Genomic DNA, 6,000 nt, shown 5'->3' on the forward strand with positions numbered 1-6,000 from the left:
TGTCAATTGAGTTGGTGAAGCCATCCAACCATCTCATCCTCTGTTGTCCCCTTCTCCTCCTGCCCTCAATCTTTCCCAGCATCGGGGTCTTTCCAATGAGTCAGTTCTTCATATCAGGTGGCCAAAGTATTGGAGTTTCAGCTTCAGCATCAGTCCTTCCAATGATCATTCAGGACTGATTTCCTTTAGGATGGACTGATTGAATCTCCTTGCAATCCAAGGCACTCTCAAGAGTCTTCTCCAACACCACAGTTCAAAGGCATCAATTCTTCAGGGCTCAGCTTTGTTTATAGACCAACTATCACATCCATATATGACTACTGGGAAAACCATTGCTTTGACTAGATGGACCTTTGTTGGCAAAGTAATGTCTCTTCTTTTGAATATGCTGTCTAGGTTGGTCATGACTTTTCTTCCAAGGAGTAAGTGTCTTTTCATTTCATGGCTGCAGTCACCATCTGCAGTGATTTTGGAGCCCCCTAAAATAAAGTTAACCACTGTTTCCCCATCTATTTGCCATGAAGTGATGGAACCAGATGCCATGATCTTAGTTTTCTGAATGTTGAGCTTTAAGCCAACTTTTTCACGCTCCTCTTTCACTTTCATCAAGAGGCTCTTTAGTTCTTCTTCACTTTCTGCCATAAGGGTTGTGTCATCTGCATATCTGAGGTTATTGATGTTTCTCCCGGCAATCTTGATTCCAGCTTGTGCTTCATCCAGCCTGGCATTTCTCATGATGTGCTCTGCATATAAGTTAAATAAGCAGGGTGACAATATACAGCCTTGACGTACTCCTTTTCCTATTTGGAACCAGTCTGTTGTTCCATGTCCAGTTCTAACTGTTACTTCCTGACCTGCATATGGATATCTCAAGAGGAAGGTCAGGTGGTCTGGTATTCCCATCTCGTGAAGAATTTTCCAGTTTATTGTGATGCACACAGTCAAAGGCTTTGGCATACTCAATAAAGCAGAAATAGATGTTTTCCTGGAACTCCTCTTGCTTTTTTGAGCCAAGGGCAATTTGATCTCTGGTTCCTCTGCCTTTTCTAAATCCACCTAGAACATCTGGAAGTTCATGGTTCACATACTGTTGAAACCTGACTTGAAGAATTTTGAGCATTACTTTGCTAGCATGTGAGATGAGTGCAATTGTGCGGTAGTTTGAGCATTCTTTGGCATTGCCTTTCTTTGGGATTGGAATGAAAGCTGACCTTCTCTAGTCCTGTGGCCACTGCTGAGTTTTCCAAATTTGCTGGCATATTGAGTGCAGCACTTTCACAGCATCATCTTTTAGGATTTGGAATAGCTCGACTGGAATTCCATCACCTCCACTAGCTTTGTTCGTAGTGATGCTTCCTAAGGCCCACTTGACTTCACATTCCAGGATGTCTGGCTCTAGGTGAGTGATCATACCATTGTGATTATCTGGGTTGTGAAGATCTTTTTTGTATAGGTCTTCTGTGTATTCTTGCCACCTCTTCTTAATATCTTCTGCTTCTGTTAGGTCCCTACCATTTCATGAGAACCTCATGCACAGTATGAAAAGGCAAAAAGATAGGATACTGAAAGATGAACTTCCCAGGTAGGTAGGTGTCTAATATTCTACTGGAGATCAGTGGAAAAATAACTCCAGAAAGAATGAAGGGATGGAGCCAAAGCAAAAACAACACCCAGTTGTGGATGTGACTGGTGATAGAAGCAAGGTCCGATGCTGTAAAGAGCAATATTGCATAGGAACCTGGAATGTTAGGACCATGAATCAAAGCAAATTGGAAGTGGTCAAAAAGGAGATGGCAAGAGTGAACATCAACATTCTAGGAATCAGCGAACTAAGATGGACTGGAATGGGTGAATTTAACTCAGAGGACCATTATATCTACTACTGCGGGCAGGAATCCCTCAGAAGAAATGGAGTAGCCATCATGGTCAACAAGAGTCCGAAATGCAGTACTTGGATGCAATCTCAAAAACGACAAAATGATCTCTGTTCGTTTCCAAGGCAAACCATTCAATATCACAGTAATCCAAGTCTATGCCCCAATCAGTAACACTGAAGAAGCTGAAGTTGAATGCTTCTATGAAGACCTACAAGACCTTCTAGAACTAACACCCAAAAAAGATGTCCTTTTCATTATAGGGGACTGGAATGCAAAAGTAGGAAGTCAAGGAATATCTGGAGTAACAGGCAAATTTGGCCTTGGAGTACAGAATGAAGCAGGGCAAAGGCTAATAGAGTTCTGCCAAGAGAACGCACTGGTCAGAGCAAATACCCACTTCCAACAACACAAGAGAAGACTCTACAAATGGATATCACCAGATGGTCAACACCTAAATCAGATTGATTATATTCTTTGCAGCCAAAGATGGAGAAGCTCTATACAGTCAGCAAAAACAAGAGTGGGAGCTGACTGTGGGTCAGATCATGAAATCCTTGTTGCCAAATTCAGACTGAAATTGAAGAAAGTAGAGAAAACCACTAGACCATTCAGGTATGACCTAAATCAAATCCCTTATGACTATACAGTGGAAGTGAGAAATAGATTTAAGGGACTAGATCTGATAGATAGAGTACCTGATGAACTATGGACGGAGGTTCATGACATTGTACAGGAGACAGGGATCAAGACCATCCCCATGGAAAAGAAATCCAAAAAGCAAAATGGCTGTCTGGGGAGGCCTTACAAATAGCTGTGAAAAGAAGAGAAGTGAAAAGCAAAGGAGAAAAGGAAAGATATACCCCTTTGAATGCAGAGTTCCAAAGAATAGCAAGGAGAGATAAGAAAGCCTTCCTCAGCAATCAATGCAATGAAATAGAGGAAAACAATAGAATCGGAAAAACTAGAGATCTCTTCAAGAAAATTAGAGATACCAAGGGAACATTTGGAACCAGTCTGTTGTTCCATGTCCAGTTCTAACTGTTGCTTCCTGACCTGCATACAAATTTCTCAAGAGGCAGGTCAGGTGGTCTGGTATTCCCATCTCTTTCAGAATTTTCCACAGTTTATTGTGATCCACACAGTCAAAGGCTTTGGCATAGTCAATAAAGCAGAAATAGATGCTTTTCTGGAACTCTTTTGCTTTTTCCATGATCCAGCAAATGTTGGCAATTTGATCTCTGGTTCCTCTGCCTTTTCTAAAACCAGCTTGAAAATCAGGAAGTTCACAGTTCACATATTGCTGAAGCCTGGAAAAGGAGTTCGTCAAGGCTGTATATTGTCACCCTGTTTATTTAACTTATATGCAGAGTACATCATGAGAAACGCTGGACTGGAAGAAACACAAGCTGGAATCAAGATTGCCGGGAGAAATATCAATAACCTCAGATATGCAGATGACACAACCCTTATGGCAGAAAGTGAAGAGGAACTCAAAAGCCTCTTGATGAAACTGAAAGAGGAGAGTGAAAAAGTTGGCTTAAAAGCTCAACATTCAGAAAACGAAGATCATGGCATCTGGTCCCATCACGTCATGGGAAATAGATGGGGAAAGAGTGGAAACAGTGTCAGACTTTATTTTTCTGGGCTCCAAAATCACTACAGATGGTGACTGCAGCCATGAAATTAAAAGACGCTTACTCCTTGGAAGGAAAGTTATGACCAACCTAGATAGCATATTCAAAAGCAGAGACATTACTTTGCCAACAAAGGTCCGTCTAGTCAAGGCTATGGTTTTCCCAGTGGTCATGTATGGATGTGAGAGTTGGACTGTGAAGAAGGCTGAGTGCCGAAGAATTGATGCTTTTGACCTGTGGTGTTGGAGAAGACTCTTGAGAGTCCCTTGGACTGCATGGAGATCCAACCAGTCCATTCTGAAGGAGATCAGCCCTGGGATTTCTTTGGAAGGACTGGTGCTAAAGCTGAAACTCCAGTCCTTTGGCCACCTCATGCGAAGAGTTGTCTCACTGGAAAAGACTCTGATGCTGGGAGGGATTGGGGGCAGGAGGAGAAGGGGACGACAGAGGATGAGATGGCTGGATGGCATCACTGACTCGATGGACGTGAGTCTGAGTGAACTCCGGGAGTTGGTGATGGACAGGGAGGCCTGGCGTGCTGTGATTCATGGGGTTGCAAAGAGTTGGACATGACTGAGCGACTGATCTGATCTGGTCTGAAGGGAACATTCCATGCAAAGATGGGCGCAATAAGGGACAGAAATGGACGGGACCCAAGAGAAGCAGGAGGGGTCATCTGACCCCACGTGTCAGCGGTGCTGCCCTTGAGAAACGCTGGCTGGACTCGTAATCAGCCCCTTTAACGTCGGAATCCACCGCCCTGGGTCCTCCCTTCCCTTCCCTCGGTTCCTGGGCAGGTCACCACTACCCCTACCATCCCTGCTGCCCCCAGGACCTCTTACCACCTTCTGAGTCACACTGCTATGGCCTCAGCTCTGAATCAGGAAATCTTTATCGCTATCATTTGAATTGCTTCTTAAGTGTCTCTTTATGTCCAACCTGGTCCTGCTATTTGAGTTGACAATCTTCATTATGGAAGGATGCAGCACTCATGGAGGAAACAAATTTAGAGGGAGAAAGGTCTTCAAAATTATGGAAGAAACAAGTTTAGAGGGAGAAAGGCCTTCAAAGTTCCGGAAGGCTTTGCAGAACAGGGCCATGCTCAGCATTGCTCTTTGTAGGCTGCTGAGAAATGGCATCTGAGTGCCCGCACGCAAAGCTGCAGGCACGGTCTTTTGCTAGCACTGCCCGGACAGGACTCACTGGGCTGAGAGTTAGGAGGCCAAGAGGGACTGACCTTGATGGTGGTGGGAGATGGTGCTCTGCCGGGTGACCCAGACCTGTTAGGGTACGCTTGCCAGAACCAACTCTGTTTCTTCTCTAGAGATGAAAGTCAGATCATGAAATAAAGACTTTGAAAACATGGAAACCTCCTCCCTTCTGGACAGTGTTGGAAAACTTCCGAAAATGCTTCCTTCTAGGGGCCTTCTTTTTCTTTTTTTGGCAGGATCCTTCAGATTCAATCAGATAGGAAAATATTTTTCAGATACAATGCTACTTTCTCAAAAATAATCAGATAGGGAAATTTCAGATAGAAAAGATAGCATTTCAAAATCTCTTGATTTCAATTGATTGTTAAAAGGATTTCATGTCCCCTGTGTATCTTTTTGGGACTTCTCTGGTGGCTCAGACAGTAAAGAACCCACCTGCCAATACAGGGGACATCAGTTTGATCCCTGGGTCGGGAAGATCCCCTGGAGAAGGGAACAACCACCCACTCCAGTATTCTTGCCTGGAGAATCCCATGGAGAGAGGAGCCTGGCAGGATATAGTCCATGTATCTACTGTTGGCAGAAGAGGGAGAAAAAATGAATAGCTTTTTTTCTCATTTCAAGCTCGGTTTTTTCATTCTTGGTTAAACCCATCTCCTACCACGGGAATACAAGCCGGACGGAGGGAAGTCCCTCAGGCCTTGGCACACAGGGGCGGCCCACGTCCACGGTAGAGGAGAGAGCCCTCTTGTCAGGACCGTGAAGGCCCGGGGCTGAGGACGAGCGGGCAGAGGCCCCTGGCTCCGCGCACAGTGGGGGTGGGCGTCCTGCTGGGTCCCGGTGGAAGCGCCCTGGTGAGGCCTGCGGCGCCTGGGCCCTGAAGCAGTGTCTCTGAGAGCAGGAGAGGGCCGGGAGCCGCGCGGCGGGCCTGCGGGCCTCCTGCCTCTTCTCCTGGGGTCAGAGGCGTTCCCCGGGCGTCTGCCCTGATGGCTGCGAACATCAGGGGAGGCTGGGGCCGGCGCTGCGTCCAGGCGGCCCTGGATCAGGGCTCACCTGGACGCCCTGTGGAGAGAGAGGCCCATGGCAGGACGAAGCCCCCTGCCTCCTGTCCTTCCTACGGACAAGTCGCACGAGGCCTGGCTCCAGACGGCTGGACGCTAACTCCTGGGCAGGCAGACAGCTGGCACGGGGGCCCAGGGATGGCCAGAGCTGCAGGCCTCTCTGGGAAGAGGACCCCATTCAGGGGGTTAGGGGACCCCGACACCCTTCTCTTCCACT

The sequence above is a fragment of the Bubalus bubalis genome, chromosome 2 (genome assembly GCF_019923935.1).
Source record: "Bubalus bubalis isolate 160015118507 breed Murrah chromosome 2, NDDB_SH_1, whole genome shotgun sequence".
Classification (NCBI taxonomy): domain Eukaryota; kingdom Metazoa; phylum Chordata; class Mammalia; order Artiodactyla; family Bovidae; genus Bubalus; species Bubalus bubalis.